The sequence below is a fragment of the Procambarus clarkii genome, chromosome 1 (assembly GCF_040958095.1).
Source record: "Procambarus clarkii isolate CNS0578487 chromosome 1, FALCON_Pclarkii_2.0, whole genome shotgun sequence".
Classification (NCBI taxonomy): Eukaryota; Metazoa; Arthropoda; class Malacostraca; order Decapoda; family Cambaridae; genus Procambarus; species Procambarus clarkii.
In genome coordinates, this window is record NC_091150.1 from 13107015 (window position 1) to 13118536 (window position 11522).

General features: G+C 51.6%; 1 non-coding gene across 1 annotated transcript; it reads left to right on the forward strand.

Moving 5' to 3' along the window:
• The first annotated feature begins 1038 nt into the window (after positions 1–1038).
• Positions 1039–1110, forward strand: TRNAP-UGG (transfer RNA proline (anticodon UGG)). The gene has a single exon. It is a non-coding gene; the product is annotated as a tRNA-Pro (tRNA).
• Positions 1111–11522: the final 10412 nt, after the last annotated feature.

The following is an 11522-nucleotide window of genomic DNA, read 5'->3' on the forward strand; positions in this document are numbered from 1 at the left end:
CGCACACACACACATTCACACACTCCAGAGACTACATTACAGGCACCATGACAATGGGAGGATCATCATCAAGGGGAACTTCAATCACGGAAGGATAGACTGGGAGAACAAGAAACCACACGGAGGTGAGGAAACATGGAGAACTAAACTATTGTAGGTGGCGATAAAACGTTTTAAGCCAGCATGTCAGAGGCCGCATAAGAATGAGAGGAAACGATAATCGATAATCAGCGAGACTCGACCTAGTCTTCACTCTGAACGACTCCGACTTAAGAGAAAACGGTTTCGAGACCCCAGTACGAATAAGCGACCACAGAGTAATCACGTTTGAGTATTTGGTCGAAGAACCAAATGTACTCAAGAAAGGGACCTGAAAACAAAAAGCCAGCATTCCAAAAAGGGAAACTACTAGGAGATAAGAAAATTCCTAACAGATATAACATGGGAAATCTCAGGGGAATGACAGCCCAAGATACGATGGATTACATCACGAAGAAGATTAAATAGGCAGCAGACAAGTTTGCCCCGGTCCGAAAGGAAAAAAAACGAAATGCAGATGAGAATCCCATGTATTAATTAGAGATCTTATCTAGCAAGGCAACAGAATACAAAAGTGCGGAGAAACTATAGAAATAACAGGACACTTGAGAACAGAGAAAGATACCGGAGTAACAAAAATGAATACGTCAAGGTGAGAAGAGAGGCAGATGGGCAATACGAAAATGACATAGCAAGCAAGGCAAAGACTCAACCTAAATTGCTGCACAGCCACATCAGGAGAAAAACCAATAGTGTATGAACAGGTAATTAAATTGAGGATACAGGAAGGCAGATTCACTACAAACGACAAGGAAGTGTGCAATGTTTACCAGTTGATTGATCGCATGTTGAAAACTATGCTTTGCTCAAGAAAAAAATTGCCTGCTTTAAATACTCGCCTCCCGGGCTCGAATCCCGGACAGGCTCTGGTAATTTTCAATAGGCATATTTAATTCTAAAAAGGTGATATAAATAACGTAACTAAACTCAAATATCCTCGGCCTGTTGGTCTAGTGGTATGATTCCTGCTTTGGGTGCAGGAGGTCCCGGGTTCAACTCCCGGACAGGCCCTCAATATTTTCCTTCCCGAGCAAGTTAATTATACTGTAAAATTAATTCCTTATATTTTACCAACATTAAGAAATGCACTATTAAACATAGGAGACATCATAAGACTTAATTTTAAGTAGCAAATCAGTATGATGCACATAATTTAAAATGTAACTAACTAATTCTGGAATATAGTGAATGAAATTTGCAGATCCTCAACATTTACATGAAGAGATTCAGGAGAAAGCCAGGCAGGAAGTGGCGGACCAGCCGGGTTATAATGGATACGAGGGGCATCCAGGCAGCTCCAAGCAACAGCCTTGATTGATCAAGTAATCACACGACGAGCCTGGCCCCAGACCGGGTTGTGGGGCAGTAGACTTTCCAGAACCTACTTCAGGTATACTCCGAGTATACTATACGCCAGGTATACTAAGAGTATACGCCAGGTATACCGCAGGTAACCATGATCAAATCCATCTGAACACACACGAGGTTCCAAATCTCTTCATTATTAAACAAACTATTGACTCGTGAATACTTTAGTGGTTCACCTGTTGCAACGTCGACCGTGTCTACCTGCGTCGACCGTGTCTACCTGCGTCGACCGTGTCTACCTGCGTCGACCGTGTCTACCGGCGTCGACCGTGTCTACCTGCGTCGATCGTGTCTACCTGCGTCGACCGTGTCTACCTGCGTCGACCGTGTCTACCTGCGTCAACCGTGTCTATCTGCGTCGACCGTGTCTATCTGCGTCGACCGTGTCTATCTGCGTCGACCGTGTCTACCTGCGTCGACCGTGTCTATCTGCGTCGACCGTGTCTATCTGCGTCGACCGTGTCTACCTGCGTCGACCGTGTCTATCTGCGTCGACCGTGTCTACCTGCGTCAACCGTGTCTATCTGCGTCGACCGTGTCTATCTGCGTCGACCGTGTCTATCTGCGTCGACCGTGTCTATCTGCGTCGACCGTGTCTATCTGCGTCGACCGTGTCTATCTGCGTCGACCGTGTCTACCAGCGTCGACGTTGACCACGTCTACCAGCGTCAACGTTGACCACGTCTACCAGCGTCAACATTGACCACGTCTACCAGCGTCGACTTTGACCACGTCTACCAGCGTCAACATTGACCACGTCTACCAGCGTCAACGTTGACCACGTCTACCAGCGTCAACGTTGACCACGTCTACCAGCGTCAACATTGACCACGTCTACCAGCGTCAACGTTGACCACGTCTACCAGCGTCGACGTTGACCACGTCTACCAGCGTCAACGTTGTCCACGTCTACCAGCGTCAACGTTGACCATGTGTACCAGCGTCGACGTTGACCATGTCTATCAGCGTCGACGTTGACCATGTGTACCAGCGTCGACGTTGACCACGTCTACCAGCGTCGACGTTGACCACGACTACCAGCGTCGACGTTGACCACGTCTACCAGCGTCAACGTTGACCACGTCTACCAGCGTCAACATTGACCACGTCTACCAGCGTCGACTTTGACCACGTCTACCAGCGTCAACATTGACCACGTCTACCAGCGTCAACGTTGACCACGTCTACCAGTGTCGACGTTGACCACGTCTACCAGCGTCAACATTGACCACGTCTACCAGCGTCAACGTTGACCACGTCTACCAGCACCGACGTTGACCACGTCTACCAGCGTCAACGTTGACCACGTCTACCAGCGTCAACGTTGACCATGTGTACCAGCGTCGACGTTGACCATGTCTATCAGCGTCGACGTTGACCATGTGTACCAGCGTCGACGTTGACCACGTCTACCAGCGTCGACGTTGACCACGACTACCAGCGTCGACGTTGACCACGTCTACCAGCGTCAACGTTGACCACGTCTACCAGCGTCAACATTGACCACGTCTACCAGCGTCAACGTTGACCACGTCTACCAGCGTCGACGTTGACCACGTCTACCAGCGTCAACATTGACCACGTCTACCAGCGTCAACGTTGACCACGTCTACCAGCGCCGACGTTGACCACGTCTACCAGCGTCAACGTTGACCACGTCTACCAGCGTCAACGTTGACCATGTGTACCAGCGTCGACGTTGACCATGTCTATCAGCGTCGACGTTGACCATGTGTACCAGCGCCGACGTTGACCACGTCTACCAGCGTCAACGTTGACCACGTCTACCAGCGTCAACGTTGACCATGTGTACCAGCGTCGACGTTGACCATGTGTACCAGCGTCGACGTTGACCATGTGTACCAGCGTCGACGTTGACCATGTGTACCAGCGTCGACGTTGACCATGTGTACCAGCGTCGACGTTGACCATGTGTACCAGCGTCGACGTTGACCATGTGTACCAGCGTCGACGTTGACCATGTGTATCAGCGTCGACGTTGACCATGTCTACCAGCGCCAACGTTGACCATGTCTACCAGCGTCGACGTTGACCATGTGTACCTATCTGTGTGTCATCATTACACTTCCGAGTAATGATGACACACAGGGTGGCGGCGTAGACTCTCACAAGGACCATAGACAGCACGTGGTTACATGCGAGTAATGATGACACACAGGGTGGCGGCGTCGACTCTCACAAGGACCTTAGACAGCACATGGTTACATGTGAGTAATGATGACACACAGGGTGGCGGCGTTGACTCTCACAAGGACCTTAGACAGCACATGGTTACATGTGAGTAATGATGACACACAGGGTGGCGGCGTCGACTCTCACAAGGACCATAGACAGCACATGGTTACATGTGAGTAATGATGACACACAGGGTGGCGGCGTCGACTCTCACAAGGACCTTAGACAGCACGTGGTTACATGCGAGTAATGATGACACACAGGGTGGCGGCGTCGACTCTCACAAGGACCATAGACAGCACATGGTTACATGTGAGTAATGATGACACACAGGGTGGCGGCGTCGACTCTCACAAGGACCATAGACAGCACATGGTTACATGTGAGTAATGATGACACACAGGGTGGCGGCGTAGACTCTCACAAGGACCTTAGACAGCACATGGTTACATGTGAGTAATGATGACACACAGGGTGGCGGCGTCGACTCTCACAAGGACCTTAGACAGCACATGGTTACATGTGAGTAATGATGACACACAGGGTGGCGGCGTAGACTCTCTCAAGGACCTTAGACAGCACATGGTTACATGTGAGTAATGATGACACACAGGGTGGCGGCGTCGACTCTCACAAGGACCTTAGACAGCACGTGGTTACATGCGAGTAATGATGACACACAGGGTGGCGGCGTAGACTCTCACAAGGACCTTAGACAGCACGTGGTTACATGTGAGTAATGATGACACACAGGGTGGCGGCGTCGACTCTCACAAGGACCTTAGACAGCACGTGGTTACATGCGAGTAATGATGACACACAGGGTGGCGGCGTAGACTCTCACAAGGACCTTAGACAGCACGTGGTTACATGTGAGTAATGATGACACACAGGGTGGCGGCGTAGACTCTCACAAGGACCTTAGACAGCACGTGGTTACATGCGAGTAATGATGACACACAGGGTGGCGGCGTAGACTCTCACAAGGACCATAGACAGCACGTGGTTACATGCGAGTAATGATGACACACAGGGTGGCGGCGTAGACTCTCACAAGGACCTTAGACAGCACGTGGTTACATGTGAGTAATGATGACACACAGGGTGGCGGCGTAGACTCTCACAAGGACCTTAGAAAGCACGTGGTTACATGCGAGTAATGACAACACACAGGGTGGCGGCGTCGACTCTCACAAGGACCTTAGACAGCACGTGGTTACATGCGAGTAATGATGACACACAGGGTGGCGGCGTCGACTCTCACAAGGACCTTAGACAGCACGTGGTTACATGCGAGTAATGATGACACACAGGGTGGCGGCGTCGACTCTCACAAGGACCATAGACAGCACATGGTTACATGTGAGTAATGATGACACACAGGGTGGCGGCGTCGACTCTCACAAGGACCATAGACAGCACATGGTTACATGTGAGTAATGATGACACACAGGGTGGCGGCGTAGACTCTCACAAGGACCTTAGACAGCACATGGTTACATGTGAGTAATGATGACACACAGGGTGGCGGCGTCGACTCTCACAAGGACCTTAGACAGCACATGGTTACATGTGAGTAATGATGACACACAGGGTGGCGGCGTAGACTCTCACAAGGACCTTAGACAGCACATGGTTACATGTGAGTAATGATGACACACAGGGTGGCGGCGTCGACTCTCACAAGGACCTTAGACAGCACGTGGTTACATGCGAGTAATGATGACACACAGGGTGGCGGCGTAGACTCTCACAAGGACCTTAGACAGCACGTGGTTACATGTGAGTAATGATGACACACAGGGTGGCGGCGTCGACTCTCACAAGGACCTTAGACAGCACGTGGTTACATGCGAGTAATGATGACACACAGGGTGGCGGCGTAGACTCTCACAAGGACCTTAGACAGCACGTGGTTACATGCGAGTAATGATGACACACAGGGTGGCGGCGTAGACTCTCACAAGGACCATAGACAGCACGTGGTTACATGCGAGTAATGATGACACACAGGGTGGCGGCGTAGACTCTCACAAGGACCTTAGACAGCACGTGGTTACATGTGAGTAATGATGACACACAGGGTGGCGGCGTAGACTCTCACAAGGACCTTAGAAAGCACGTGGTTACATGCGAGTAATGACAACACACAGGGTGGCGGCGTCGACTCTCACAAGGACCTTAGACAGCACGTGGTTACATGCGAGTAATGATGACACACAGGGTGGCGGCGTAGACTCTCACAAGGACCTTAGACAGCACGTGGTTACATGCGAGTAATGACAACACACAGGGTGGCGGCGTCGACTCTCACAAGGACCTTAGACAGCACGTGGTTACATGTGAGTAATGACAACACACAGGGTGGCGGCGTCGACTCTCACAAGGACCTTAGACAGCACGTGGTTACATGTGAGTAATGACAACACACAGGGTGGCGGCGTCGACTCTCACAAGGACCTTAGACAGCACGTGGTTACATGTGAGTAATGACAACACACAGGGTGGCGGCGTCGACTCTCACAAGGACCTTAGACAGCACGTGGTTACATGCGAGTAATGATGACACACAGGGTGGCGGCGTCGACTCTCACAAGGACCTTAGACAGCACGTGGTTACATGCGAGTAATGATGACACACAGGGTGGCGGCGTAGACTCTCACAAGGACCATAGACAGCACGTGGTTACATGTGAGTAATGATGACACACAGGGTGGCGGCGTCGACTCTCACAAGGACCTTAGACAGCACATGGTTACATGCGAGTAATGATGACACACAGGGTGGCGGCGTCGACTCTCACAAGGACCTTAGACAGCACGTGGTTACATGCGAGTAATGATGACACACAGGGTGGCGGCGTAGACTCTCACAAGGACCTTAGACAGCACGTGGTTACATGCGAGTAATGATGACACACAGGGTGGCGGCGTAGACTCTCACAAGGACCTTAGACAGCACGTGGTTACAAGGGAGACATGCAGGGATAAACCAGGTGGTTGGTGCGACGTATCATACAGCACGGGGTCGCCCGTAGCGTTAACACAGCTGGGAGGCCAGTGAGGGTTCACACACACAAGGGGGGAATTGGCCCGCGCTGAGCACTGGGTGGCGGTGCACGGTGTTGGTGACACACAGTGTTGGTGGTACACGGTGTTGGTGACACACGGTGTTGGTGGCACACGGTGTTGGTGGCACACGGTGTTGGTGGCACACGGTGTTGGTGGCACACGGTGTTGGTGACACACGGTGTTGGTGGCACACGGTGTTGGTGGCACACGGTGTTGGTGACACACGGTGTTGGTGGCACACGGTGTTGGTGGCACACGGTGTTGGTGACACACGGTGTTGGTGGCACACGGTGTTGGTGGCACACGGTGTTGGTGGCACACGGTGTTGGTGGCACACGGTGTTGGTGGCACAGGGTAGTGGTGGCACACGGTGTTGGTGGCACACAGTGGTGGTGGCACACGGTGTTGGTGGCACACGGTGTTGGTGGCACACGGTGTTGGTGACACACGGTGTTGGTGGCACACGGTGTTGGTGGCACACGGTGTTGGTGGCACACGGTGTTGGTGGCACACGGTGTTGGTGGCACACGGTGTTGGTGGCACACGGTGTTGGTGACACACGGTGTTGGTGGCACACGGTGGTGGTGGCACACGGTGTTGGTGGCACACGGTGGTGGTGGCACACGGTGTTGGTGGCACACGGTGTTGGTGGCACACGATGTTGGTGGCACACGGTGTTGGTGGCACACGGTGGTGGTGGCACACGGTGTTGGTGGCACACGGTGGTGGTGGCACACGGTGTTGGTGGCACACGGTGGTGGTGGCACACGGTGGTGGTGGCACACGGTGTTGTGGCACACGGTGTTGGTGGCACACGGTGTTGGTGGCACACAGTGTTGGTGGCACACGGTGTTGGTGGCACACGGTGGTGGTGGCACACGGTGTTGGTGGCACACGGTGTTGGTGGCACACGGTGTTGGTGGCACACGATGTTGGTGGCACACGGTGTTGGTGGCACACGGTGTTGGTGACACACGGTGTTGGTGGCACACGGTGTTGGTGGCACACGGTGTTGGTGGCACACGGTGGTGGTGACACACGGTGTTGGTGGCACACGGTGTTGGTGGCACACGGTGTTGGTGACACACGGTGTTGGTGGCACACGGTGTTGGTGGCACACGATGTTGGTGGCGCACGGTGTTGGTGGCACACGGTGTTGGTGGCACACGGTGTTGGTGGCACACGGTGTTGGTGGCACACAGTGTTGGTGGCACACGGTGTTGGTGGCACACGGTGTTGGTGGCACACGGTGTTGGTGGCACACGGTGTTGGTGGCACACGGTGTTGGTGGCACACGATGTTGGTGGCACACGGTGTTGGTGGCACACGGTGTTGGTGGCACACGGTGTTGGTGACACACGGTGTTGGTGGCACACGGTGTTGGTGGCACACTGTGTTGGTGGCACACGGTGTTGGTGACACACGGTGTTGGTGGCACACGGTGTTGGTGGCACACGGTGTTGGTGGCACACGGTGTTGGTGGCACACGATGTTGGTGGCACACGGTGTTGGTGGCACACGGTGTTGGTGGCACACGGTGTTGGTGACACACGGTGTTGGTGGCACACGGTGTTGGTGGCACACTGTGTTGGTGGCACACGGTGTTGGTGACACACGGTGGTGGTGACACACGGTGTTGGTGACACACGGTGGTGGTGGCACACGGTGTTGGTGACACACGGTGTTGGTGGCACACGGTGTTGGTGGCACACGGTGGTGGTGGCACACGGTGTTGGTGGCACACGGTGTTGGTGGCACACGGTGTTTCACGGTGTTGAAAGAAGAGAGATCAGCAGCGAACAGTTGCAAGTATTAAAACACACAAGTAGTGTACCCCGCGAGATCATTTGAGGTCATTCAGATTGTGATATATTTTATCAAACTAACAGAAGAAAGTCTAAGTATCATAACTTGCGGATTATGTATAATTGCTGGTTTTTAGAAACGAAGACGTTAGAGGGAGAGTACAAGGAGATCTAGATGCGCTCAAGCGGTGTGTGTGATATTTAATTCAGAAGTGATGGTAGTGGTGTAACTACCTGGTGATGGTAGTGGTGTAGCTACCTGGTGATGGTAGTGGTGTAGCTACCAGGTGATGGTAGTGGTGTAGCTACCTGGTGATGGTAATGGTGTAACTACCTGGTGATGGTAGTGGTGTAGCTACCAGGTGATGGTAGTGGTGTAACTACCTGGTGATGGTAGTGGTGTAGCTACCTGGTGATGGTAGTGGTGTAGCTACCAGGTGATGGTAGTGGTGTAGCTACCTGGTGATGGTAGTGGTGTAACTACCTGGTGATGGTAATGGTGTAACTACCTGGTGATGGTAGTGGTGTAGCTACCAGGTGATGGTAGTGGTGTAACTACCTGGTGATGGTAGTGGTGTAGCTACCTGGTGATGGTAGTGGTGTAGCTACCAGGTGATGGTAGTGGTGTAGCTACCTGGTGATGGTAGTGGTGTAGCTACCTGGTGATGGTAGTGGTGTAGCTACCTGGTGATGGTAGTAGTGTAGCCAACTGGTGATGGTAGTGGTGTAGACAACAGGTGATGGTAGTGGTGTAGCTACCTGGTGATGGTATTGGTGTAGCGACCTGGTGATGGTAGTGGTGTAGCTACCTGATGATGGTAGTGGTGTGGCTACCTGGTGATTGTAGTGGTGTAGCGACCTGGTGATGGTAGTGGTGTTGTTACCTGGTGATGGTAGTGGTGTAGCTACCTGGTGATTGTAGTGGTGTTACTACATGGTGATGGTAGTGTTGTGGCTACCTGGTGATGGTAGTAGTGTAGCCACCTGGTGATGGTAGTGGTGTAGCCACCTGGTGATGGTAGTGTTGTAGCTACCTGGTGATGGTAGTGGTGTAGCCACTTGGTGATGGTAGTGGTGTAGCCACCTGGTGATGGTAGTGGTGTAGCTACCTGGTGATGGTAGTGGTGTAGCCACCTGGTGATGGTAGTGGTGTAGCCACCTGGTGATGGTAGTGGTGTAGCTACCTGGTGATGGTAGTGGTGTAGCTACCTGGTGATGGTAGTAGTGTAGCTACCTGGTGATGGTAGTGGTGTAGCTACATGGTGATGGTAGAGGTGTAGCTACCTGGTGATGGTAGTGGTGTAGCTACCTGGTGATGGTAGTAGTGTAGCTACCTGGTGATGGTAGTGGTGTAGCTACATGGTGATGGTAGAGGTGTAGTTACCTTCTGATGGTAGTTATGTAGCCTCCTGGTGAATGTCAACTATCACGACAACATCGTCACCACACACTATATAAGACTGTCGGTCATTGCTACAACAATGTCACTACACTATATAAGACTGTTGATTATCACCTCAACAACGTCACAATACACTATATGCCACTCTCACCCATCACCACAACTGGGTCAATACTCACTATAAGACTGTCGAGCATCACCACAACAAGGTCACTACACCACAGAAGACTGTCGGTCATTAACGCAACAATGTCACCATACACTGTATATGACTGTCAACAATCACCACAATAATGTCACTACACACTGTATATGACTGTCAATCATCACCACAACAACGTCACTACACTGCACATGACTGTCGACCTTTACCACAACAAATTCACTACACACTATAAGACTGTCGACCATCACCTCACACTGTACAAAACTGTCGACCATAACCACAGCAACATCACCACACACACTATATAAGACTGTCGAGCACAACAACGTCACCACACTATATAAGACTGCCAACAATCACCACAATAACTTCACTACACTATACAAGACTGTCGACCATCACCATATCAACGTCACTACACTATACGAGACTGTCGACCATCACCTCAACAACGTCACTACACTATACAGGACTGTTGACTATCACCGCAACAAGGTCACTTCACTTTACTAGACTGACAACCATCACCATGTTACGGCCACTTAGGACCAGTAACCGGGTTCTTGATGTTAATCCTTTTTTTCTGTATTCGTCCCCAAGTTAGTAGTAAGCTTTCAAGAAACAGGCTGTATCAAGCAGTAGAGCAATGCATATATAAGGGGGGGGGGGGGGGGGGGGGTTAAGAGAGACACAATTCCCTACACCAATATATTTACACCTTCACCATTATATATATTAAATTAAACTGTTACTATCCGAATGAACAACTGCCTCTTCACTCAGGGCACAACACAATGACGGTGTTCATAAAACCCAGTAATCCCACGACTCAGATACACGTTGTCCACTGACAAATGTTAGCGAGATCACCTTCTACATGGGCCAGTCCACCCTGATAGGGTTCACCCCCTTCCAACCTGTGGTTAGGGTTGCTCCCACGGGGAGCACTGCACTTCACGTCGACTGCACCTCACGTCGCTGGAAGACAGAAGAGCTAGGGAAGACATGATCACCACATACAAAATTCTTAGGGGAATTGACAGGGTGGACAAGGATGGATTATTTAACACAGGTGGCACACGCACAAGGGGACACAGGTGGAAGCTGAGTACCCAAATGAGTTACAGAGACATTAGAAAGAACTTTTTCAGTGTCAGAGTAGTTAGTAAATGGAATGCACTAGGAAGTGATGTGGTGGAAGCTGACTCCATACACAGTTTCAAATGTAGATATGACAGAGCCCAGTAGGCTCAGGAATCTGTACACCAGTTGATTGACGGTTGAGAGGCGGGACCATAGAGCCAGAGCTCAACCCCCGCAAACACAACTAGGTGAGTACAGGTCTTAGCCCCTCAGTTCCTGGCGCCACTGTCCGCCCCGGGGCTCCCCCAGTCGACCAAGAGCTGGCCTTATA